Source organism: Rhinatrema bivittatum, chromosome 2 (assembly GCF_901001135.1).
Source record: "Rhinatrema bivittatum chromosome 2, aRhiBiv1.1, whole genome shotgun sequence".
NCBI lineage: Eukaryota > Metazoa > Chordata > Amphibia > Gymnophiona > Rhinatrematidae > Rhinatrema > Rhinatrema bivittatum.
In genome coordinates this window covers 665,392,706-665,419,242 of record NC_042616.1, presented here as the reverse complement: position 1 = coordinate 665,419,242, position 26,537 = coordinate 665,392,706, and the positions used below count along the sequence as shown (strand labels likewise).

The window sequence follows — 26,537 nt, the reverse complement described above, 5'->3', positions numbered from 1 at the left end:
CAGATTTTCAAGATTTTGTGGCCATTTGTCAAATATCTATAGCAATTATGTGGCAAATCTGCATAATGTTGCATAAAAATTCACATCTCTTGCTATAAAAAAGTCCATTTTTTTATTGAAAAACTTTTACAAATAAAAAATCTATCAAGTACAAAAATCAACCATTTATCAAGTAAAGACAGAAATTACAAACTTTTTACTGTGAAATGTCACTTAAATCTGAAAATCTGTGAATATGACAGTGCCTGTCAAGCGAGGGTGAGAGCGACTGAGTGTGTGTGTGTGTGTGTGTGTGTGTATCAGTGGCATAACCAGAACTGATTTTTTGGGTGGGCCCAAGGATAACAAGGGTAGACTGTAGCCATACAGGTCTAAACCCTACTAGTTGTACTTCAATGGGTTCCAAAGTAGTTTACAACAGCCCTTATGCATCATGAGTTTACAGATGAAACAACTCTTTCCTTGAGTCCTGTCTAAAAATCAAAAAAATTAGTGAAACATTTTAGAATATTTTAACTGTAATTGATAAATATACAAGAATATCGGGTAAAAGCAAAGAACACATAAACATCAGGTCCAATCATGTCATAAAACAAATATCAATGTATTCTTTCACAAATCCTCTTTCCAGAAAGGCAAAGATCACCATGGCTAAAATAAAATAGAAATAATCTTAAGAGCAGGTGCAGAGCAAAACTACAACAGTTCACATTACAACCCAACATGAAAAAATACTATATACAAATTCTGGAGTCACCTAAGCCAAGAAAAAGACTCCCTCCACTGCTAAACAGTTTGGGGTAGATTTTAAAAGCCCTGCGCGCGTAAATCCTGCTGGATTTACGCGCGCAGGGCACTCGCGCGCCGGCGCGCCTATTTTGCATAGGCCACCAGCGCGCGCAAAGCCCTGGGACGCGCATAAGTCCCGGGGCTTCGTAAAAGGGGCGGGAGAGGGCATGTTTGGAGGCGTGTCGGCAGGCCATGGGTGTGTCCGGGGGCGTGTCCAGGGTCAGGGGGCGGTCCGGAGCAGGTCCGGGGGCATGGTGATGGTTCGGGGGCGGGGAAGGAGGGCGGTCCCGAGTCCCCCGGCACTGCGGCCTGTGCCGGGGGATGCCGAGGCGGCACGCGCAAGTTACGCCTGCCTCAAGCAGGCGTAACTTGCACAACAAAGGTAGGGGGGGGAATTTAGGTAGGGCTGGGGGGTGGGTTAGATAGGGGAAGGGAGGGGAAGGTGGGGGGGGACGTGGAAGGAAAGTTCCCTCCAAGGCTGCTCCGATTTCGGAGCGGCCTCGGAGGGAACGGAGGCAGGCTGCGTGGCTCGGCATGCGCAGGCTGCCGAATTTGCGCAGCCTTGCGCACGCCGACCCCGGATTTTATAAGATACACGCGGCTACGCGCGTATCTTATAAAATCCGGCATACTTTTGTTTGCTCCGGTTGCGCGAACAAAAGTACGCGCACGCATCCTTTTTTAAGATCTACCTCTTTGTGTAGTAACACAAACCCCTGCAAAAAAACCCCACCTAGAACCTTGCTATTCTGTATCATAACAGCACTGGCTCTCATGGCTCAAATAACAGCAACCTTATGAAAAAGAAGCAATGCAAATACTACACCAGGCCCTAGAACATTAATATATCTCCTACTGGGATAACAGAATAAGTCAGAGTGCCTCAAATTCCTACAGACAAACTACAACCTAGCAGCTATATTATACTTCAGTCACACAAAGGAAGAACACAGACCGACCCAAACCTAATACAGAAACAAGGGACTACAATTTAGAAATAGAAACATGCAAACAAAAACAAAATAGAAAGCCTGAGAAACCAGAATCTAAACAGTGGAAAGCTAAAGAGCAAAATACAAAATTATAATAAATGCACATACCCAAAGATGGCATATTCCAATTGCTAAAATCTCAAAATGATTTTTTTCTTTACCTTTGTTGTCTGATTTTTTATTTTTCTAATCAGTTGGCCCCATCTCTTTTTTTCACTTTCCCCTTGTCAGACTTTTCCTAATTCTTTCTCCAGAGTCACTCTTCTCTTTCTGTTACTTCTCTCTCCCCATCTTCTTCTCTTCCTCTCTCACAGACTCTCTTACACTCACAAGCTCTCACATGTTCTACCACACACACAAGCTCTCACGTACTCAGGCTCCCATTCTTTCACACAAACACCCACACTCAGGCTCTCATTCTTTCACACACAAACACCCACACTCAGATTCCCATTCTTTCACACACAAACACTCAGGCTCCCATTCTCACATGCACAAACCGGGCATCACCGCCAAACCTCTTCTTCCACTGCTGCAAGGTTGGGCTCCTGCCGCAGCTTTACTCCGGTGGGCCTTCTTCACTGCCTTGGGGATGGGCTCCCATGGTGACCTTGCTTCAGCGGGGCCAGACTTCCTCTTTGCCCCATGGGGATGGGCTCCCGAGGCGGCCTTGCTTCGGTGAGATTTTCTTCTTCAGCAACCGTGATGATGGTGTCGGTGGTGGCCAGATCTCATTTGGTGTCGGGTGGGCCATGGCCCACCCAGGCTTGTTTGTGGCCTAGCCATGGGTGTGTGTGTGTGTGTGTGTGTGTGTGTGTGTGTGTGCGTGCGTGTGTGTGTGTGTCAAAGAGAGAAAGAGTGACATCATTGCCCTTGAAGCAGTCTAATGGTATTAACAGAAGTAAGCAAGATCCCATTAAAGTAAGATTCAAGAATTACTTATCCACAAAGCTTCTGTCTTGGTAAAATTTAGGGTCAAATGATTTTCCTTTAAACCATCATTAGTAGTCTATTAGTAATTTACCATTTTCTACTTTAAATGTTTTTCTCTGAGCAGCTATTGTTTCTCTGTTTGTTACAGCAGGAGCTAGTATCCATAGCATTCACTGCCAACTGATTCATCAATATATTTATAAAAATATGATTTTTTTTTATTTTTAAAGTTTGACCAGTTTTGAGCTGGTTTTAAATCTCATGTGACTTTTAGCTAGTTTGGGGCTACTTTTGAGACGACATTTGGCTAATTTTGGACTAGTTTTAAAGTGACTAGGCCAGACAAACAGTGCTGAATATTAGTGTCTCTAAATTTTGTATTTTTAGACTGCCTTTCCAATTTTAGCACAAGGCGGTTTACAATATTTTTTTCAGGTATGATAAATCCATGCTCCATAGAACTTACAACCAAAGTGAGTCCTTGAGGCATCAGAAGATAGTGACTTGCCCAAGGTTGCAAGGAATGTCAGTGAGAGAAGTGGATTCACAGCCCATTCCTCGAACCACTAGGCCTCTTCCTTCCCCTCCACATGCTACCAAATAATCTGAGCACTGCTGACACTGGGCTCCTCTCCATTTTATTTTATGGAAGAGTTTATATGAACAGAAATAGCCTTTGTTGAGAAGCCTGAGAGGGGATATGATTTAAATGTATAAAACATGAGTGGATAAAACAAGTAAATTAGAATTGATTATTTACCCTTTCAAACAACACTAGCGTAGCCCCTGCTACTATTTTTGCCCTGGCTTTTCCAGCAATTTTCCTTGCCTTTACCCCCACCTTTATGTGGGATGTGTCTCGGGATATACATTTTCACCTGAGCATGTGCAAAGGATCTTTCTTCTCTGGGGGTCTACTCTAGAGTCTTCTCTGCTAGATTGACTCAAGAGTTTTGAGAAGTGAAGAGTTTGGGGAGTAATGAGAAGAGAGGAATTTTGTGGGATTTTTGAGAAGTGAAGAGTTTTGTTATTGCTATCCAGTGAAGACTAGTTCTGGAAGGACTGAGCTCTTGAGGTTCTTTCTTCTTTGTGCCCAGTTAACAGCATAAGAGAAGACCTGGGGATCTGTGATTTAGAAGAGTTTTTTGGACATATCTATTTTTGGACCAACTTCGGGTTTTGAGGGTTACTCTCAGTTGTATGAATGTTAATGAGGACAATCAACCCACCCTCTAAAGCAGGGGTGGGCAATTCCGGTCCTCGAGGGCTGCAAACCAGTCGGGTTTTCAGGATATCCTTAATGAATATGCATGAGAGAGACCTGCATACACACCTTGCCTCAGTTGTATGCAAATCTATTTCATGCATATTCATTAGGGGTATCCTGAAAACCCGAATGGTTTGCAGCCCTCGAGGACCGGACTTGCCCACCCCTGCTCTAAAGGGAGGGGGATAGTGGAAACTTGGTCAGTTGGAGAAAGAAGAGTGACTAGAATATGCACCATGGATAAAGAAACTACAGTTATTCTGGTTATGATTTTTATTTTGCTATTTATGATTTTTTGCAATGTTATTAGATTATCTTGTTTAAGCTGAAGTAAAGTTTTTTTCAGTGGAATTCCAATATTGGTCTCCAGCTGTTCTTGTAAGAGTGCATCATTCTTCAAAACAGATCAGCCACTGTAAGTAGTGTACCCACTGGCCCGTGTGTTTGAGCATTAGACTGCATGAGTTGTCCCATTTCTGCACCAGGGGCTCCAGAGGTGTAAACCTCCTCCCTGCTGGAGGAACTCCAGCACCCCAGTGACTGTTTAGTTTTCCTTTGAGAGAGAACAATAGGCCCTGGGAATTACGTAACACCCTCAGATTCAGCCCCACAACGAATCGGGGGTGCGCTGCACTAGAACGAGGGGACATTCCATGACACTAACAACTGACAGATGTAAAACATAGAATATTTTTTCACTCAGCAAACAATCACACTGTGGAATCTGTTACAAGCAGATATGTCAAGGCAACTAACATAGTGGAGTTCAAAAGAGGACTGCATACGTTTCTAAAGGAAAAGTCCATAAATAGTTATTAGCTAGGTAGATTTGGGACAGCCAATGCTTATCCCTGGGGGTGTGATAAAGAAATAAATCAATTATTAAGGATCTGATGGGTACTTATTATCCACACTGGCCACTGTCAAAGGTAGAATGCTGGGCTAGATGGAACTTGGTCTGACCCAGCATGACATTTCTTATGTTTTTAAGAGGGGTGAAAAGGATTAAAAACAATGACACTCTTAGCCTCCAAATAAGAGGGCACATTTTACTCTGCATCCAAATTCTGACAACTAGTCTAGCTGTTTGTGCATGTAACACAAGCCTTCATGCAGCTTGTCGAGCAGTGCTTCTCACTCCTCACTCACACAAACACAAAGCCAGTCTGTAACAGTCAGATGGTTTTCATTAGCTGTAGTCAGAAGTTAAAAGGAACTTCTTAAAATCTGACATCAAATTTATACAGGAAAATGCAGCATTTGATTATATAGTGATATTTGTCAAAAGGGGGAAAGCCATTCACAACACCACACACAGTAGAATCTGTGCTTTTCTCCATTTGCCAAAAAAGGGGAAAACACCAACTGCAATATAAGTCAACATGCAATATACAGCAGCATATCGGAGGATTTTGTATTTGCTGAATGTTATATTGGAAACCCAATGTGCACTGAAGGGAAATGGCCTCAGATTTTCTTTGCTAATCAAGCCACAGGCATGCAGCTATGTAACCTACTAAACTGCTACAGCCTGAGCCACCTCCCTCAATTTATTTTCCATCTGGCCAAAACTAAACGCAAATGTAGCCCCCTTTTCGGTGGATATCCTGAATACAGGAGTACACAGGGTCCCGGGCCACAAACTCCCATTCTCTTTCTCCCCAAGTCCATAGACTCTGGGTGCCTGGGTCCTTTCCAGTAGGAGGGAAGATAAACCTACAAGGCCAAGGGCAAATGGGAGGGGAATAGTCTTTCCATCTCTTTCTCTCACAGATATACTCACAACTGGGAAATCTTTGCTTTAGAGTCACCTCTTATTCATGGTTGTAATGTCATGCCTATCAGACCAGGGTTATCAGTGTGGCTGATTTTAAATATTAATGTTAATACTTTATAATAGATTCGGGATTGTACTAGCAGCCAATGCAGTGATATCAGCGAGGGTGTAATGTGATCAGATTTCTTTGTTCCTAATAAAAGTCTTGCTGAGGCATTTTGTAATAACTGTAATGGTTTTAATAGACTTGTAGGAAGGCAGAGTAATAGGGAGTTACAGTAGTCTATGTTTGAGAAAATTAAAAAAGTTCAGAAATTGTCGAATGTTAGTAATGGTTTTAACAGATATAATATGCGTAGCTTGGCGTAGCCTGTTTTAATTAACTTATGTATGTGCGTTTTCATTGTAAGGTTTTCATCTATCTGGAAACCTAAGTCCCATACTTGATCTGAGGGGGTAATGTGAAAATTACCCAGGTCTAGAGGTGATGGTTTAACTATAGAGGAATTTCTCCTTAACCAAATGATTTCAGTTTTTTAGTGTTTAATGTTAGTTTTAGTTAAGATAGTTCTTGTTGTAATGCTTTCATATATTTTGAGAGAGTCGATGCAGTATTTTCAAATGATTTTGTGAATGGGATGTAGAACTGTATGTTGTCAGTGTATAAAAAAAAAGGTAATTCCTAAAACCGCCAGTAATTAAATAAAGGGAGCATATAAATAAATGAATAGTGTTGCCGAGAGTACTGAACTTCGAGGGACACCTGTATCAGTATGGAAGGTATCAGATATGTGATTGTCCAGTTTGACTTGGAATGTCCTATTAGATAGAAAGGATGAGAACCATTTGAGAACAATACCGTCAATTCCAATTTTTCTCAGCTGATGGCATAACAGGGTATGGTCCACAGTGTGGAAGGTGGCTGTTAAATCAATTAGCACCAGAAAATAAGATTCATTATCATCAAACCCACATAGGATAGAGTCCATTAATGAGATGAGTAAAGTCTCAGTTGAGTGATTTTTTCTAAATCCAAATACAAAAACTCTTCCCAAAAAAGTCAGATTCTCTAACTCTTCTCCACTCCCAGAAATACTCCCTGCCAGACCAGTTTGGTACTGGGCCAGGAATTTTCCTCTTTCTCTGGTATCAGGCTGAGCTTAAAAATGGGGAAACACCTCAATCCTCTCCTGCTTCTCTGAAACTCAACCAAAAATGCCACTGAAAAATGCCACATCTATCTCCCTTCTTGCCTAAACATATGCAGGCTGGCTGATCAATCCAGGCAGCCTCACAGGAGATGCCTGTAAGGGATAGTCTGCCAGCTCCTACCTCCTTCCTAATCCAAGTCTATGCTTAAGCTAGGGATGAAATGGATAGTGGGGACCTAGAGGGTCCCTACACAAAAATGTTGTGAGAGGTAGCAGGTATGTGAACCCTTTGTGCTTCGGCATAGTTGACACAGCCTCGGTGGTGAACCCATGAGGACTATGCCAGTAGCTGGCGAATGTGCCCTGTAGTGGGACAGTCTGAAGTATCACCTCTACCAGCCCTCTTCCCTACAGATTGAGCCCTTTGGATCTGGTTACTGGCAGGACTTAGTCATGTCCCTAGGGCAGTCGTGAGAACTAGAGTCCAGAGATACACCAGGATCAGGGTGGGAAACTGGATAACAGAGTCAGAGACAGGCCAATCTTGGGGGAGGCAACTATCAAGAGTGGTCAGGTCAAAGCAAGGAGGGTCAGGACCAGGTGGCAGGCAATTGTGGTCATGTCCAAGCAAGGGGTCAGGTCCAGGCAGCAGGTAATCATGATCAGGTCCCAGCAAAGGGTCAAGATCCAAAGAAGCAAGCCAAGGGTGAACAAAGACACAAGGAAAACACAGGACAAGACGAATAAGACTGGGCAAAACTGGAAGAGTTATTTGGGACAAGGAATGCTGGAGAAGACCTGGCAGGAGGAGCCAAGACTAGAAAACAAGGCTGGCTAGGGCAAGGTTGGATGACGCAAGGCTGGAAGACAACTCTGGACAAGGTAGGAACCAGGAATGCAAGAAGTAGCAATACATACTGCAAAGAGGAGACCCATTGCTGAGGCATCAACGTAGAGCATGGCTGGGCTTTAAATACCCAGCTGCACTAATGTCATCATCTGGTGCCAGGCTTCTGTTACCACTGTGGAGCCTATAAGTTGGAACCAGTGATGCACACATGTGCTTAAGGAGGAGCATGCAGGAGCAGGGCAGGATGGTATTGGCAGCATCCCTGCCATGTGGAAGTCCGCTGTGTCCTGGGGTGAATAAGGTGGCTCAAGGGGCTGACCCACAAGCTGTCGATTACAACAGGACCCCCCCCCCCCCTCCAATGCCTCCTCCCCAATCTTCTGGGCTTCGGCTTCCCAGGGCATCTCCTGTGGAATTCAGCTAAGAGTTGAGGGCCTTGCAGGCTGAAGGCAGCTCCTAAGAATTCTCCTCGTCCATAGTTCTTCCATGATATAAGATATTGCAGTTGATTTCAGACTCTTCGAGAATCTAAGATCTCTTGGACCTCAAGTGTCATGTCCTCTTCTGCAGCAACCTCGACGGTCTGTAGGGGCGGCCTCTCTGGTCAAGAGAGAATGGCAGGTTTCAACAATGATATGTGGAAGACATCATGAATTTGTAAAAAATCCCTGTAGTTTAAGTTTGTAAGCCACAGGACCCAGCTGTTGTTCAATGGGGAATGGGCCCACAAATCGCGAAGTGAACTTCATAGATGGTATCTTCAATTGTAAATTTTTAGTCTGAACCAGACAAAACTTCCTGGATGAAGTTGAGGCGCTGGGTGATGTCTCTTGTCTGCATGTTTTTTAAAACGCTCTGCCGCTTGCTCTAAGAGCTGGTGTGTCTTCTGCCACAGTTCCTGTTGTTCCTATCCCAGCAGGTTAACTGCTAGGATTGAGTCAGAAATCAGGACAGGTCTGGGTATATAAGGGTGGTGGTCAAACACAATGTGGAAGGGTGATGAGCCTGTAGAGCTATTTACATGGTTTTTATGGGAAAATTCAGCCCATGGAAGAAAGGTGGCCCAAACCTTGCTCGGTTTGTCCATTGCCCTGGGGGTGGTAAGCTGAAGTGAAATCTAATGTAATTCCAAACTTCCTGTTCAAGCCTTTCCAATAGCGGGCTGTGAACTGAACTCCACAGTCAAAGAAGAGGAGCCCGTGCAGCTGGAAGATGTGTTGGACATAGGAACCAGGGCACCACAGTCTTCCCAAGAGGAACTGTAAATGTGGCAGCAACCATAATCTTTGCAGGGTCAATGCTATGCTGTGGAGATTCCAGAGAGCCCTTGGTATCAAAGGAACATGAGAGGGCATCTGCTCATTGGTTCTTCTCAGCAGGACAGTAACGCAATTCAAAATCAAACCAATTAAAAAACAATGACCAGCGGGCTTGGCGGGGGTTGAATCTTTACACTTGTGTTAGATGCTCCAGGTTTTTGTGATCCGTATAGATAGTTACTGAGTGCTTGGCTCCTTCCAGCAGGTGTCACAATTCTTCCAAGAATAGCTTGACCGCTAGTAGCTCATGATCTTCAATGGTATAATTTTTCTCTGCCAGGGAGAATTTCTTTGAAAAGTGGGAGCAGATCACCAGGGTATCATTGCTTTTATACTGTAGGACTGTGTCTACCCCATGGATAGGCGCATCTACCTCCAAGATGAATGGTGGTATAGGCACGGATTAAGGGTGAACTCCTCTTTCAGATACTCAAAGGCTTGAATAGTATCCACAGTCCAGTTCTTGGTGTATGAACCTCTTTTATTTATTTATTTATTTATTTCGGATTTTTATATACCGACGTTCTCAATACAGGTATCGAATCAGGTCGGTTTACATAGAACAAAACTGTCGCAATAGGGCATTACATTAAACAGCGTTTCTTAACATATGAGTAGCATATAACATATAACATAAATATAAATAATATAAATTAGATATTACATATACAATAATAATAATAACTCGTCAACAGGACGTGGATAAATATAGGGAATGTTTAAAACGTGAATAAATATTTTGAATAATTAAAGGGGTAGCCTAGAATGTGATATGTGGGTACATAGACCTAAGACTGTGAGTGGCAACGCCAAGAAGAAGTAATCATGGACAAACTGCCTATAGAAATTTGCGAATCTCTCGGACCAGGGCCACTCGGTATGGCTTTTATCTGGGTCCAACTTGACGAGAGATAATATATCCCAAAAAGGGCAGTTCTTATTGCTTGAAGGTACCCTCCTCTAACTTGGCATAGAGGTGGTGCTCACAGAGTCTCTGGATGATCTGCTTCACATGATATCAATGTTCCACTTCACATGATATCGATGTTCCGTCAGTGACCTCAAGAAGACTAAAATATCATCCATAGATATCCATGGGAATATCACATAGGAATAGAGAAAGTCCTGAAAGATCTCGTTTACCATAAATTGGAAAACTGCGAGGCCGTTGCACAACCGAAAAGGCATCACTAGGTTCTCACAGTGTCCATCATGGGTATTAAAAGCGGTCTTACACTCATCGCCCTCTCGGATTATGATAAGGTTGTATGCCCCCCAAAGATCCAGCTTGGTAAATATTTGCATGCCCCAAAGGTGGTCAAAGAGCTCAGAGATCAAGGGAAGAGGATAGTGATTCTTCTTAGTAATAGAGTTAAGACCATGATAATCAATACAGGGACATAACGACCTGTCCTTCTTCTCTACAAAAAAGAATCGATACACTGTAGGTGAGGAAGGGCAAATGAAGCTTCTATCCAAGTTTTCCTTAATATATTTGGTCATAGCCTCTGTTTCAGGGCTGGAGAGTTTGTATACTCTACCTCTGTGTGGAACCTTGCCAGGGACCAAGACTATGACATAGTCATAGGAATGATGTGGCAGCAAGAGGCAGGACCTCTGCCTGCTGTTTGCTGAAAACATCTGCGAACTCAGTATACTGTAGTGACAGACCCAGCAGCTCAGGGGTAACTGTCTGAGACAGATGTACCACCAGCACCAGCAAGGAATTCAGGCACCTTGGAAACTGTGCAACCGGGCTCATCAAATATTTGCCAGAATTCTTGCAGGAAGCAAGCCAGGTCCCCCAAAAGCAGATCATTCCTTTCCCAAAGGGGTGAGACCCAAGCCCAACAAGGAAAGAATACAAGTTACTTTGACTCGGTCTGTCTGGAACAAGGGTGCCTGCAATTCAAATTGCATATGATATTGCTTGAGAAAGCCTCTACATTTGAGTGAATCTCCATCATACTTCAGAGGCAGAGGCAGGTGGAACATGGGAATAGTAGGCCGCATAACAAGTGCCGAAGCATGAGCTGGGGCAGGCCAGGCCACAATGCCCAGAAGATGTCCAGCCATGATGTTAAGCCTATCCTACTGCTATTGAAGCTGGTGTGCTAAGCAGATGATAGCAGAAGCTCATGGCCTCAGCAATCTATGAGAAGTAGTGGGTATGTGTGAGCCTTTTGTGCTATGACATAGTTGACGCAGCCTCGAGGGCAAACCCAAGAGGTCTACGCCAGCAGCTGGTTAATGCACCCTGTTTGGTACAGTCTGGAGCTTCACCTCTACCAGCTGCCTCCCCCGCAGGTTGAGCCCTTGGGTTATGGCAGCCAGCAGGACTTAGTTGGATCCCTAGGGTGATGGTTGAGAACTTCAGTCCAGAGTCACACCAGGGTCAGGGCAGAATCAGACAGGCCAAGATAGGTGGCAGGCAGCTGGCAAAAGTGGTTAGGTCCAAGCAAAGGGTCAGGTCCAAGCAAAGGGTCAAGATCTGAAGAGAACATAAGAACATAAGAAATTGCCATGCTGGGTCAGACCAAGGGTCCATCAAGCCCAGCATCCTGTTTCCAAAAGAGGCCAAACCAGGCCACAAGAACCTGGCAAGTACCCAAACACTAAAAAGATCCCATGCTACTGATACCAGTAATAGCAGAGGCCATTCCCTAAGTCAATTGATTAATAGCAGTTAATAGACTTCTCCTCCAAGAACTTATCCAAACCTTTTTTAAACCCAGCTACACTAACTGCATTAACCACATCCTCTGGCAACAAATTCCAGAGCTTAATTGTGCGTTGAGTGAAAAAGAATTTTCTCCGATTAGTCTTAAATGTGATACTTGCTAACTTCATGGAGTGTCTCCTAGTCCTTCTATTATCTGAAAATGTAAATAACCAATTCACATTACTCATTCAAGACCTCTCATGATTTTAAAGACTATCATATCCCCCCTCAGCCGTCTCTTCTCCAAGCTGAACAGTCCTAACCTCTTTAGCCTTTCCTCATAGGCAAAAACACAGAGAAAATACAAGATGAGATGAATAAGACAGGGGAAGGCTGGAAGAGATTGGTGGGACAAGGAAAGCTGGAGAAGAAACGGCAGGAGAGACAAGACTAGAAGACAAGGCTGGATGAGGCAAGGCTGGACAAAGGAAGGCTTGAAAACAAGGCTGGACAAGGCTGGATGAGGCAAGCCTGGAAGACAAGGCTGGACAAGGCAGGAACACAGGAAGCAGCAACACACACTGCAAGCAGGAGACCCATCGCTGAGGTATCTACATAGAGCTCAGTTAGGCTTTAAATACCAAGCTGAGTTGATGTTATTACCCAGGACCAGGCTTCAGTTCCCACCACAGAGCAAATAAGTGGGGACCAGTGGCGTGCATGTGCCCCTAAGTAGGAGCATGCGGTAGCAGGGCAAGATGGCTTTGGTGGTATCTTGGGGTACCCATCCGGTGTTAACCATGATCATATCATCTAGATATTGAAGAAAGGAGTATGGAGGTAACCTCCAGACAAAAACAGGGAATTAAGGAGAAAGGAGAAATAATGCCTGAACAAATGGACTAAGGTATGACAAATGGGACTTACACTTATGTTAACCAAATTGGGAATATCATCCTACTCACTAAATTCTGGAAGGAAGAATGAAAGCTAAAAGGATTAATTGACATAATTATAACATAACATCATAAATTAATTGGAAGCTTAAAGTCATAGATTTATTAGAACTAAATCTTTAAATAGATTGTTTAGAATAAAAACTTGTAACTGGCTGTACTCATCAATTTTCCATCTTTAATCAGTTAAAGTTAAGTTGTAAACCATTACTTGCTTCCAGCATGATGATTACTGCTGTCCATAAGAGACTTTAAATGTTGAATTAATTAATGAACACTGAGGGCCTAGGAAGTCACGTCCCCTCCCTCCCCCCCAACATGGAATCTTGGACTTTCAGAGAGGCCTAACATCAGGAGAGGAAGCCTTACCAGCTTATGTCCATGAATTGAGGTCTTTGGGGGTCCTATGAAGGGATGTGAACCCAGAGGTTGTGCTCATAACCCAGAATTGATTTAAAAGAACATTGTGCTTCTATTATTACACACTTTCATATTATGTTAAGGAACTGTACATACAGAGGGCTTTTCATTGGCCCAACTTCTCAGCAGTTTGCACAATGGAAGAGTCCAGCAACCCTCACAGTATACAAGAATAAAAGTTAGTTTTGCAGAGCACTTACTCCTAGATGAATTCTGCATACTTTGTATTTGTTGAAATAACACAATAGAAAGTCTGGTCTTTGATGAGTTAATTTAAAATTCAATACAGAAAAGTTATTACTTAAAGATGCAGAATTTTTATTATCCCTGTGTAGATTTCCCCTAGGAGTACATTGTAAAAGTGGATCATAAGGCTATCTCTTCTACTTTCTACTCTCTTTCCTTCCTTCCTTTTCACTCTCTCCCCTCTTCCCCCTCCCCCCCCAGCCCTGAATCCCTTGGTTCTCCACTCTGTCCTCCCCATCACACAGACTTCTACTTGCTCCACCCCCACTGAGGCCTGCCCCTCCTTCCACTCTCTCTTACAGCCTGGCCCCCCTCTGTTTTCTCTCTGCATCTTGTCACAGATGTTAACTTATATGTTGATGCAACCTTATGGCTGATTGTTATATTTCACAATTTTCTACTTCCTGTCGCTGTTGTTACTTTACTCTTGTGTGTTGCCTGCTGGGTAATACAATACTATAAATATATGGAACTGGTACTGTATGTGATAATTACAATAACAGTATAAAAAAACAATCACATATAGAAGAGAATTTTAAGACGTGTTAAACACTCATATTTCTGAGCAATACATATACGCTGAATAAGCGTCTTAATATTCAAATATTAATATTCAGGTTTGAATATTAAGACGCTTATTCAGCGTATATGTATTGCTCAGAAATATGCGGGTAATACAATACAACATGGCACCTGTTCACTAGCAGTTTTCAGTTGTCTTTATTTCTACATATGAAACATGGTGTCAAAAGTATCTGAAGCTGCATTACTTCTCTACATCTGAGTGCAGTGATCTCAGGTACTTCAGCAGAAAGCAAGGTTTACAGTGATATCGATCAGTTTAGGATTGCAGGTGACCTCCTAAGGATGCTGAAGCACAGGAGCATTTCTGCATCATAGCAGCTGCTACAGCATCCCCCGAAGGCATGAAGGTTAGTGGTGACTTTAATAGCAACTTGGAAAATTTCAGGGCAGAATTTGAGGACTAATCTCTAGCCACATGCTTAAATGAGAAGTCAGCGGAATTGCAGACAGCTATATTGAGGAGGGTGTTGGGCACTGAATGTTGCCATGTTTATAAAAACAATTTGAGCCTTACAGAGTAACAGAGAAGGGATATAAAAGCCATCCTTGATGAATTGGAAGCCTATTTCAGGCCTGCAAAAACTGTATTATATGAAAGATATCATACATATTTGACTGCTGCAAATAAGTGGAGGGTGAATCCACTGACAACTTTATCACACATTTGAGAGGGAAAGCAGCAATATGTAAGTATGCCCACTGAATGATGAACTGATCCAGGATAAACCAGTCCATGGCATAGCCAATGAATTCACATATCGCCATCTTCTGAGAGAACACGACTTAAATTTGAATACAGCTATGGAAATATGTTGCATTGGAGAGCTTACTGACTTGCATATGAGAACTATGGTACAGGACTGGCAGACTGACAAAGTTAATACAACTGATAAGTATCAATGAAGCATAGACGGCTATTGCATAAGCTATAGCAGGATAACCTACCTGAAACCAAATCTGCACCATATAGGGTAGTGTGACAATGTACATAAGCAAAAGAAAGAACAATGTCCAACATATGAAAACACATATAGGTCATATGGTAGCCCAAATCATTTTGCAAGATTGTGTCTATTGAGTAAAAGGCAAAATACAGTGAGTAAGTTGCATAAGTTGGGGGAGATAGAGTCAGATAATGCAGACTAAGTTCTGATGTGATTTTCTCAAAGGAAAGCTCAGGCACTATTGGAACAAAAGGACATAAATGATTTGTGAATTTCAGATTAAATACTATACAACAATCCTGTCAGCTGGCCTCTGTGGTAACATGTAATATCATATGTCTGAAAAATAAGAAAAAGTTGGCACTCACTGAGCAACATCAAATTGAAACTATATTCAGGAGAGTTCATAATGTCCTTGGGACTTTTTCATACAAAGTGCAGCATAAGTCTGAGAATATGAAAGCCAATCAGAAACTGTTGCTATCTGGTTCAACACGTGAAAACCTAGGGCTGATCCCATTCACTATCCCTGCTGAGTTAAATAACATAGAATATCAATGTCAAGCTAAACACCAAGACAACTGCTGATCTTTCTACTTATAAATGCGTATGAAGACATATTTCGTGAACCAGCGGAATATGTTCCAGGAGATGTCCACTTTGAGCTCAATCCCAAAGGGGATAGTGCAGGGAGCCCAAGCCCTGCATCCTGAAGAAGTGGTAGAGGTGGAGAAATTGAGGACCAGGGTTGGTGTAGAGCCCAGACCCCACAATCCAAAGAAGGAGCTGCACCAGCAAAACTGAAGATCACTGCTGGCAGAAAGCTCCAGCTCCAGCAGACAAAGGAGAAAAAGCAACTGGCACCTGACTTTGAGGATGGGAAAGAAGAAGCGAAGGTGAGGGATAGGTAAAGGTACAGGGAGAGAAGGAAGAAATTTAAGTAGAGAGTACAAGGGGAAACTATGCTACCTTCCCTCCCCCAGACACCCATCTTCCCTGCATACAGCCCACCCACACAGATCCTTTCATGGCCTCCACCCCCACATATGCACCCCCTCCATATGCATGAACCTGCCCCATACAACACATTCCACCCCATGCACCCTTCCACATGGGCATTCCCAGGCACTTTTCCAACACATACTCCCTAGCATACACAAACCTCCATCATGCAAACCCATATATATGCCCATGTTCATATACTATGACCCACACAGACACATCTACAACCTGTCATGTACATTTCTCCAAACTACTCCACATGCCCACTTACCTCCTTATGTACCCCCATATACAAACACACCCTCACATGTACAAGCCTCCACTCACACCCCCATTTACTCTTCCATATGTGTCCCACCCCCCAAATGCTTCATACTCATCCCTCCCGTGTATGAGTGCTTTGAGAGGTTTTCTACGAAGCCAGGTTAGTTTGATAGTGGTGAAAAAATAATTACAGCACAAAAAATAATTACAGCATTGATCAGACTTGTAGAAATAATCAAGGCTGTTGAATAGCTAAAAAACGTTAAAGGTTGACAAATATGTTAAAGGTCAGCATTAAGTTACATTTCTGCCTTTTAGGCTCAATTTACAAGAAATCATATGACTTACAAGAATCCAGTCATATTAGCATATATGAGATAAAATTATAAATCCAACCAGTTGGAACATGGTATGCACACAAACAAATTAACATAATGAAGTGAAAGTTTAAAGCGATGATGTATTTGAGTGTAAAAGCTCAAAAGAGCTGAGCTGGTGTTTACTTTGCATGGTTTCATAAGCTGCACTGCTCCTAATGAGATATGTTATAATAAAAGACTGAAGATTTTTCCCTTACTTACTGTTGGCATTCAGTGTTTACTAGCGCCCCCAACACCACCACATGAAGTCCCGCACACACACACATTCACACATATATAAAATGGCCATGTTGCATTCAGTGGTCAGCAAGCTAACCCCGCAAACTGCCACCCTCACCTCTCTAGCCAGGCCCCCAGACATGTGACACCTCTCTGGCCATTTTTGGAGCATGATGCCACTCCTCTTTGTTGCAACACACCACTGACTTGCCTCACGGCCAGATGCCGCCAACTCCATGCTGCCGCACTCCTCCTTAGGTGAACATGTGCCTGATGCTGCAAAATTTGAAGGGCCCGTGGTGGGAAAAGCCTGGTGACATGCCCTGATGACCTCACACAGCTATGCTTATAAAAGGCCCTCAGGATCTCTGCTCCAGCACTTCAGCAAAAGATCCCAGTACTTTGAGTAATGCGTGTGGCTTCAGTTCTAGCGTCTTTGTCTTCAGTTGTTCAGTTCCAGTGTCCTTGTCTTCATTTCTTCTGCTTTGTCCTCATTGCCTGCCTGTTCTTCTCCACACCTCCTTGCCCTGCCTATCCGTCCCTCCTTTCCCATTGCATGGATATCTGGTTTGACCTCAGCCTGATCTTGGTCACATTTGACTGCTGTCTGCCACTGACCATGGCCTGCCTTCAGATACACTTGACCGCTGCCTGCCACTGATCATTGCTTGCTCTGGCTAAGCCTGACCTCCATCTGTTTCAATCAGGTGACCTACGATGAACCCCTCAATCATCAGCAGAGGACCCCACCTAAGACCTGCCGGCCCCAGCACCCAAAGGCTCAACCCAAGGGGAATGAGGCTTTTAAGAAAACTAAAATCATGGGATAGGAGGTGATGTCCTTTTGTGGCTTGCAGTTGGTTAAAAGACAGGAAACAGAGAGTAGGATTAAATGCTCAGTTTTCACAGTGGAAAATGGTAAACAGTGGAGTGCCTCAGGGATCTGTACTTGGACCGGTGCTTTTTACTATATTTATAATAATCTGGAAAGGAGTATGGCGAGTGAGGTGATCAAATTTGCGGATGACACAAAATTATGAAGAGTAGTTAAATCTCAAGCAGATTGTGATGAATTGCAGGAGGACCTTGTGAGACTGGAAGACTGGGCTTCCAAATGGCAGATGTAATTTAATGTGGACAAGTGCAAAGTGATGCATATAGGCAAAAATAACCCTTGCTGTAGTTACACAATATTAGATTCTATCTTAGGAGTTACCACCTAGGAAAGAGATCTAGGCATCATAGTGGATAATACATTGAAATCATCGGCTCAGTGTGCTGTGGCAATCAAAAAAGCAAACAGAATGATAGGAATTATTAGGAAGGGGATGGAAAATAAAACGGAGGATGTTATAATGCTCTGTATTGCTCCATGGTGAGACTGCACCTAGAATACTGTATGCGATTCTGGTCACCGCATCTCAAAACGGATATAACTGCACTGGAAAAAGTGCAGAGAAGAGCGACCAAAATGATATGGGGCATGGAATGGCTGCCCTATGAGGAAAGGCTAAAGAAGTTAGGGCTGTTCAGTTTGGAAAAGAGATAACTGAGGGGGGATATGATAGAAGTCTACAAAATCATGAAAGGACTTGGACAAGTTAATGTAAATCGGTTACTCTCTCAAATAATAGAAGGACCAGGGGGCACTCCATGAAGTTAGCAAGTAGCTCATTTAAAACAAATTGAAGAAAATTCTTTTTCACTCAGTACATAGTTAAACTCTGGAATTCATTGCCAGAGGATGTGGTTTCAGCAGTTAGTGTTACTGGGTTTAAAAAGGTTGGATAAGTTCCTAGAGGTTAAATCCATAAACTGCTATGACAGTAATTAATAAGCAATAGTAGCTTGTGTTCTATCTAATGTTTGGGTACTTCCAGGTACTTGTGACTTGGATTGGCCACTGTTGGAAACAGGATACTGGGCTTGATAGACCCTTGGTCTGACTCTGTATGGCATTTCTTATGCTTTTATGTTCTTATGAGGGCTGGTATAGATGAAGCTCCAGTTTGGCTTCTGTTTCGACCGGGTTTGCCTGCCGATGCTAGGAAACTGCAGGGCTCCTCCCTGCAGGAGGCGCCAATCTTGCCTCAGCCCAAGGGTCCACAAACGCAATAGTGCTTTTTTAAGTTGCCCTGTAATTAAGGACTCGTTATATTTACTATACTCTCTCTGCTATAATGTGAGTACAATGTGGTATCCAGACCCAGTGAAATTATAAATGTAAATACAGAATCTCAACTGACACATAAAATTACAGTGATAACATATATTGCACTAGGGATGTGCCACTCCAAAATTTTTGTTTCATTTTTTCATTTGGTTTGGTTAATATATGTTTTGGTTTGGTTTATTTGCCAAACTAAAAAAAAAAACATTACACAAGAAAAAAAAAAACTGAATCCATTATAAAAATGAACCTCTGGCAGCCCTACATGGCACTTTCCAGACCAAAAAACTGTCTAGTGCTGAGGCCTTGTTCGGGCCAGGCCCAGAACCAAGGCTTGGGCTTGGTGCTGAGGCCTAAGCCTATACCATGTCCTCCAGTTGCTCCTCCTGGTCCCAGTGCTTGGAAAATAATTCAATCTGCCTAGAGTATATTTTTCTTTTAAAGTTGCTCTTGTTTAACCTCTGATTAGTTTGATTAGAAACAATTTGTCATCGTTCTTTATTTCAACATTGCTGTGATTTTGTATCTTTTAATAAAGGTATTTGGTTGATTCTGATAGCTATGTCTGAGGCCTGGACTGATTCTTTCAAAGATGTTTGACTGAAGGTGGGTAGTTTCATGAAAGTACGATGGATGGTTTGTGGTTTTATTAGGGTGGCTATGGAGAATGGTTTTGAGTGTCAGGGCTAAATGCAAAGAACCATCAGGTCATTGGTTGGGTAGATTCAGTGAAACTGCATTTATTTTCAGTTAGAAATAGTGCTGAATGTGCCAACAGAAGTGAGCAGGAAGGTCACGTAGAGAATGCCTGCCAAAGGTTTTCTGTAACTGTGTATTAGAGCAAACTATTAAATCATTCTGTAAGATGCACTTTGCCAGCTGTGCTCTAATTTTATAAAGCAAAAATGTATTTTCACTGCTCATTGTTCCATTTGAACAATAAATGCGAAAATGTGTTTTTCTAGTATTTTTAGATTTATTTATTTTTTACATTCATAGTTTCAGAAATATTCATAGTTGATAAGCTAATTGATGTAATTAGTTGCTTGATTATATGATTACCTAAAAGGAGAGTTGGTCAACATGCTGTTAAAACTCGTGCACACATAAATACATTTACTGATTTCTTGCGGGGATTTTGTAATCTATGTATAATGCTGCACAAATAAAAAAAATAACGCTTGAAATGATTGCAGGAGTGATGAAGCAGTACATTGTCTGCTGCTTCCTGTTCTTAGTTCTGTTTTTATTTAGGGTTGCCTTCATTTTTTTTCTCTTCTTCTTCCCTGATATCTGTGCTTCACAGGCCAAGACCCTCTGTCCTCCTCTATCCTGTAGTTACTTTGGAATTCTCACATTAGGTGGATAATTTAGGGTCCTTGCCTTACTGCCCCTCCTGCTGGGGAACTGGAATGTATTGTACTAGCCTGAATTCCACGGGCTTCGATGAACAGGAGAAATTTGAATTTCAGAAACACTCGTTTCATTGTAAAAGTTTATCGCTGAACAAAGACATTTTTATTGGAGAGAAAACAAGCAGGTCTACGTGTCTCTTACATTTTCTCAATGTCATATTCAAGGAAGGTAGCCCAAATCTTGTTTAAGGAAGTCAACATCAGCAGTAGCACACACCTTGCACCGAGCTGTATTACTCTTTCATTCTATAGGTTCTCGCCCCATGAATCAAAACAGACACAGCATTTCCTGTCTGTGAAAAAGTAGTTCCATTTTGAGTGTACTGCAATATCGGCAATAGTTTTAAAATACTGTACAAGCTAAACATCTGCTGGCTGAATCCTATTTGGTGCTCCTAGTGTTAAAAATGCTGGCTTACCTGTGCCTGCCCACAGAAGAATGGTTTCACTGTAAAAGTTCACAACAAGCTCTGGGGAATGAACAGGTTTCGTGCGATTTCCTTGTTTAGTTCCTCTTGCCAATAGGATTATTTCTTGTAACCAGGTGAGGCTATAAAGGTTGAGAGATTCTTTATGACAATACAAAATGAAACCTGAACCACAAATGAGTCACTTGATCTAGTTTGGCACTGGCAGGTACTGTGTGAATGAGCTGACTTGTTTTACTATAGCCCTGAAGTTCAGTGATGAGAAATGTTCTCAGTTCATTGTTGAGCAAGTTACACCATTACGAATCACCTCACTTTCAATGAAAGAGATTATATACAATACTAGTATGTTTTAAGTTAAAGAGAGAGAGAGCAAAGACCATTTTATTTATTAGAATTTATAAACAGCTAATTGTACTAAAACTCAATGTAAAAATTGCTTCCTTCAGTGCTTATATTTTATGAACACTCCAAGCAGAAATAACATGTTCGGGAGTCCCAATTTGCCCCTTACTAATAGTATTGCCCCTTACTAGTATGGCAGCAGTGTAAGTAGGTACTCCCCAGTGGGAGGCACTCTAAGGTTTAATAAAATTCCTGTGGCCACGAGTGCAGGGAGAGTTATGCAGTGAGAGTTGTGCCTTTCCCACAGGAAAGGCACTGGAGTTGGTCAGTGCCTCTCCCACTCGGGAGGTGCTGGTGGGGGTCTTTCCCGTCCATAGGAAAAGGACCTAGAGTAGTTGCCCTCTAAAACAGTGGGGTGTGGGGAGAGGAAGAGCTTCTGTCCAAGGAAGGCGGCCAGGGCCCAAGGTCAGGGTCTTGGAGCACAAGGGAGTGGGTTTCTGAGAAGTGCTGATGTGCAAGTTCTACGTTCTGGATGTCCAAGGAGGAGGGATTTCTTTGGACAAGGAGAGCACTGAAGGGGTCTGGAGAAAGAAAGGACTGCCCTCAGAGGCATTCAAAGACAAACTGCCTGCCAAGAGGAATTTCCTATAGTGTTGCTGACTGAAAAAAGTAATTGCCAGAGGCTCACCAGAATTTGAGAAGTGAGAGAAGGAACATAAACAGAAGGCAGGAGAGCTGCATCTCAGTACTACTGGGGAAGAGCCAGAAGAGGAGGGTCCCTTTCCAAAAGAACTTACCTGTTAAGGGGGTGCAGTATTTTGCAGCAGAGAGAGATTTAATATATATATTCCTTTTTGCTTTGGACTCTGTTTTCTGAACTGTTTGGACCACGAGCCGGTGGTAGATCATTTTGGATTTTGTTTTCGTGCAATCAATGTCAATAAAAGACTTTCTTTTGAACTGCAGCTTTGGAGTCAAGTGTAGTGATTTTTTTCAGTGATGGGGCTGGTGAGCAATGAGGAAGAAAACCCTAAGGGCCTTGAAGAGAAGAGCTTTCCCCCCCCGGGTGGGAACCCCCAGAGGGTCATGGGGCCCTGTCCTGGGTCATGATGCTCCCAGTAAGACCCTGTGCCCAAGAGCTGATTGAGGTGGAGGCTACAAACACTTGGCAGCATATGATGGCTTCAGTGAGACAAAACCACAGAGCATTTAATGCTCCATAACCTGTACAGTGCAGTGGGGAAGCAGAATGTCATGATATTTATGTATAATTAGGTTCCATCCTAGACAGACTTAACCGCACAGTCTGAACAGGAACAGTGAACTTCTTTATAATTTCCCAGGGTGCCGTCTGTTGCCCCATGACCTCTGCCTCAACTTTATTCTGGTTGAACATTATACACTGAACATTAAACTCTATGGTATATCTTCCCCCTTTTCTGTTGTGAATATTTTCAAACATTGCAAAACAAATGAACATTTCTGAACAACTCTAGTAAACTGTCACATACCTCTTAAAGTAGATGGTGTTACGACTGTCGCTGCCCGACGTCTTCACTCAGCCCTCCTTACCTCTTTGGCGTCTCCTCCTGCGGTTGACGGACGTTTGGCTGCCGCGGTGTCTGCCTGCCGTCCTCTCCAGGGTCCCCGGACCGGCTTGGGTGCTGCCTCCCACCATGCTGTTCAGCTGCCTTAGGGCTCGCGTGCCGCACAGCCCTGATTCAAGTACCTTCAGTGGCGCGAACCTCAGGGGCATGCCCCTGTGATGACGTCATGCATCCAGGATATAAAAGGCCTACGTGATTGCCAGCTAATCGAGTTAGCAAAGGTTTTCCATCGGATGGGATTCACTCTCCGTACCTTGTAACTCTGCCTCCTCGGACTTTCTCTATTGGGGTACCCGCTCCTCGGGGACCTCTTTCTCTTTTATCTTTCAGGTCACAGTCTGGAACCGGTACTCGCTCCTCGAGGGCCCATGTTCCTGGACTTGCTACTTGATTTCCACTTCTGCCAGGAAGACACCGCTGCCTACAGCACCTGTGAGTTACCAACTCTCTCTCTCTCTCTCAGAGCCATTCCCTGGAACGAGCTACTCGCTCCTCGAGGGCCTGCCTTTACTCCAGCTCCTGTGCTCCACACTGAGAGACTACTGCGTGAGTACATTATCAACAGGGCTCTATTCCTGAACTCGGCATATCCTGCTACAACTCACGATATCAGTTCTCTCTATTTCAGCACAACCATTGTGGGATCGCTATTCCAGAGCCTGAGGGACTACAAGCCCAACCGGGCTACTTTCCAGCTCACTATTGCCACCTCTGGTGGTTCTCAATTCTGGTTTAATAAAAGAACTAGTGTGTGTGTGTGTCTCCAATGCTGAGCCTGACCTGTGGCCCCTCTCGGGACTTCTTCCCATGGGCGTGGTCATCTGCCACTGGTCCAGGGATCCACCCAAAATCCTTAGAAACAATAACAGATGGAGATTATTCTGTCGCAGCTGACCACCTCCAGATTAGAAATCCAGTCTAACAATGGGTTTTACTATTTGGCCTGATCTGGTAGTCACAACCGTTTGCAGATCACTGCTTTGTGCAGGCTCCAAGGATCGAGGTGGATCTGATACAGTCTCCTAGACAGTGCAGATCTACTTTGACAGTGATAGGCTGGATATGTTGTTGATTATGCCTGGTGAATGTGCCATCTGAGGTCTGCAGCAAGTAAAAAAATAATGTGTCATGCTCCACAAGCTGTCTTGTCCCAAAGTTTCTTGCCATCTGTTCTGAGGTAAACCAGATCTCCTGAGATGAGCATTAGTTGAATGACTTCTGTTGTACAAAGTCTCATAGCTGCATTTAGCTTTTGTGTCACTTTGTTGCACAACAGTGAAATCAGGCCACTGCAACACAAGTGTCACAGGTAGTGAAGAAAGGATAGTGTGGAGAATTCAGCCCATTAACAGCTTAGCTTGACTCTCCCTTGTAGGTTCTGTTGGCATAGTGTGAAAGCCAAAAAGGACAAGGTAGGGATCCAGTTAACACAGGAATGTTTTACAGTGACTACCACTCTTTCTACCAGTTGGGGAAACTATGGATTCATCGTTACATGGCAGACAACATATTGAGCTAAGAAGTCTGAAAACAACTGGGGAATTATGGTTCATTATCAGTTACTAGAATCTCAAGAGATCCAAATCAAGTCTTCAGTCTTTCAGTTACTGCTGCATTCATAATAGTAAGTGCAGGATTTCAATCCAGCAAGTGAAATAGTCAACCACTAGGTAGGTTTTACATAGGTCAGCTGCCACCTTCTGACAAGGACAGTTGGGCAGCTTTGATGCGAGAAGAGGCTTCTTGTGCTGGCTAGGCCTAGGGGTGAGCCAGTATTGGCAAGAGGACATTCCTCTGTACCTGACATCCAATGCCCAGCTACCAAACGTTGTGTTTGTATCTTTTCCTGCAATTGATAAGTCCTAAATGACGAGATATAGTCAATTCTAGATTTAGGCACAAGCTACTTAAGCTACAGAGTGAGTCTTCTAAATATTAAAAAATTACTAAATTTCAAGTTATATAGTTTTTTGGTCATGCTATAGGACTTCTTAAACTTAACTATAATATTGGGCTGGCTAAGGCAGCCACACTGTGGCCGGCCTCACTCACCCGCCAGATGCTAACGCAGCAGATCTCCTTAGGTGCATATGCACACATTGCCTCCCTTTCTAAGCTCCGTGATGGGAAAACCTTGCTGCAGCACTAACCGAAAGCATCACTACAGGGGGGATTTAAACCCCAGTTGTTCTCTGCTCAGATACCTTCACAACAGGTCTCCTGCTTCACTGCAGTGCTAGTTGTTCAGCGTTCCTGGTTCCTTGCCCCTGCTCGTCCCTGGTTCCTTGTCTCCGTGTTCCTGCCTGGTCCTCATTTGTTCCTATCTCGCTCCTGGTCCTTCTTCCACCCGGTTCTTGTCTTTTCCTTGCCCGTGCTCCTGCCTTCTTCCTCTGGTTTATCTTCAGCCTTCTTTGACCTCAGACCAGACCCAGACTTCGCCATGTCTTCAGCCTGCCTTGAGCTTGGACTGGACCTAGACGTCACCTTGTCTTCAGCCTGCCTTGACCTCAGACCAGACCGCTTATCTTCAGCCTGCTCTACCTTGGAAGGAATCTCGGCTTCATTCTGCTCACCTTTTGCCACGACCCAGCCTTTCACCATCACCTACAACTTGGACCTGAAAAGTCCTGCCAGCCACCAGAACCCATCGGCTCAACCCAAGGGGAAGATGGTTGGCTAGGCAGAAGTTCTTCCATGGTGCTTCAGCCACCACCTGTTAAGGCTTATCTTGTGCACACAAGATAGGCTGCGCAAACTTAACAGTGGCACAAGGGCTCACTCCCTAGTCTTGGGATTACCCTGGTTCCAGCAACATAGCAGGAGGAAAGAAGAATCTGGTAGAGTGTGGAAACTGGGCATCACTTACTATTTTCTGGTATATATGATAAATGCAGAAGTGGCCCTGCACATGCCACTTTGCTTTTTGAGCAAATAGATAGGATTCTTCAGTTTCCATACTCTGCCAGCTTTTTTCTTCCCTCCTGCTATGCTTCCTCCTCATTATCTTCCCCTGGACGCCCCTTGTAGACCATTCCATGGTAAGTCCATGTTACTGGAACCAGGGTAATCCCAAGACTAGGGAGTTGACAGAGTTGACAGAGCATCTGAGAATGTAAAATGAGATCCATTCATGACAACGAATTCTAGCGTGATTGCAAAGTCCATGAGCTCTTCTGCCTCACTGGTACTTCAGCTTTTGCAAAAGCTTACAAATCCAACAGCTCACAGGCTCCGTACGGAAAAACGATTCGCGGCAGGAGATCGCTCCCGGACCCCCGCTGGACCCCCAGGGACTTTTGGCCAGCTTGGGGGGGCCTCCTGACCCCCACAAGACTTGGTCTATGGCCGGCGCCATTTTGCACCGCCATTTTGCAAAATGGCGGCGCAAAATGGCGCCGGCTGAAGACAACACGATTCGATTTCAGGAGGCCGTTCCGGACCCCCGCTGGACCCCCAGGTAATTTAAGGCATTTTGGGGGGGTTCGGGAGGGTGGGGGATTTAATTTAAAGGGTCGGGGGTGGGTTTTAGGGTGTTTTAGTGTGCCGGCTCACGATTTTAACGATTTTCACGATACTTTAAACACCCAAACGGCAACAATACGATTCCCTCCCCCTCCCAGCCGAAATCGATCGTTAAGACGATCGAGGACACGATTCACATCTCTATGAAGAACAGAGTTTTCAGGCATCTAGGGTCCCAATGCAGTTCGGCTGCAAGAGTCTTAAACTCAATAGTGAAATCAGCCAGTGGTCGGTTACCTTGTTTTAGGTCCACCAAGGAAGATCCGGCAATGGAATACCAGGCAGGATCATCAA

At 43.7% G+C, this 26,537-nt stretch overlaps 1 protein-coding gene across 1 annotated transcript in view; it reads right to left on the bottom strand.

The window, feature by feature from the left end:
- Positions 1-20,850, bottom strand: part of XKR9 (XK related 9) — a 32,460-nt gene extending 11,610 nt beyond the window's left edge. The window contains exon 1 of the mRNA XM_029591451.1: positions 20,761-20,850. The gene's annotated coding sequence lies outside the window, so the exon portion shown is untranslated. The remainder of the gene's footprint in view (positions 1-20,760) is intronic.
- Positions 20,851-26,537: the final 5,687 nt, after the last annotated feature.